The sequence below is a fragment of the Macrosteles quadrilineatus genome, unplaced genomic scaffold (genome assembly GCF_028750875.1).
Source record: "Macrosteles quadrilineatus isolate MER2022 unplaced genomic scaffold, UCM_ALF_1.0 Scaffold_5__1_contigs__length_97177068, whole genome shotgun sequence".
NCBI classification, from domain to species: Eukaryota; Metazoa; Arthropoda; class Insecta; order Hemiptera; family Cicadellidae; genus Macrosteles; species Macrosteles quadrilineatus.
The window spans coordinates 53,590,757-53,591,750 of NW_026542598.1; positions in this window are offsets into that span (position 1 = coordinate 53,590,757).

Genomic DNA, 994 nt, shown 5'->3' on the forward strand with positions numbered 1-994 from the left:
CAAAGCCCAACATAACCTGAAAAACAGTGAAGTTGATTAAACTAAGAAAAGAAGTTGAAGAAGGTATGATGGACTAAAATAGCCAGTGGGGCCAACTCAAACAGTAGAAAAGATAAAACATTAGGAGTATATGTGTACGTATAGTAAAATATTCGCTAGTCAATATGACTTCACATTTCACAAACCGTTCCAATTGCAGTTAAAGTTACAGTATCTATCTAATATAATTCAGTTTTAAAAATCTTTGTGCATCTAAATCTAGAGTTCTACTGGACCGATTTTATTAATTAATGGGTCGTTGGAAAGCTTAGTTCGCGTAGATTTGAAAATAATTTTATGAAATTTTGTTTATGTTATGATTTATGGTGAAATAAAAAAAAACATGTTTTCCATAAGAAATACATTCAAAACGATGTTTTTCACACTTTTTATTTTGGGGCGACTTTTGGCTGTCTTTTTTTTAGTATTTCCAAGAAGTTCATGGTATCAATTTGTGGGAAATTTTATTCTCTTTCAGAATATTACCTTCCACTTTGGACGATTTCCTCACCATTTAAAAGTTATTTGCAAAAAAGCTAAGCAACCTCCGAATTTATAGTAATGTCAATTTGAGTTGGGGATATTTTTGTTAAACTTTGTACAACTAAATCTAGACTAACCATTGGAAAGCCTAATTCATGTAGATTTGGAAATAATTATGAAAGTTTGATTTTATTAAATATTTGTGGTGAAAAAGTAAAAATATCAAAAATACATAAAAAACTGCTTTTTCAAGTTTCTGTTTTCAATAAGTCATTTATTTAACCAAAATAAACATACACATGCATTATGTCATTTAACAAAACATACAGTTTCTTGACTTCAATAAGAAATAATAACTGTTTTTTTTTTTTTAACTTACACTAAGAATACCTATAATCAAACAAGTTTGATAGTTTTTTAGCCGTCAGCCAGGAACTTACGGACGCTGTAATAAGCTTTTTTTAAAGACAAG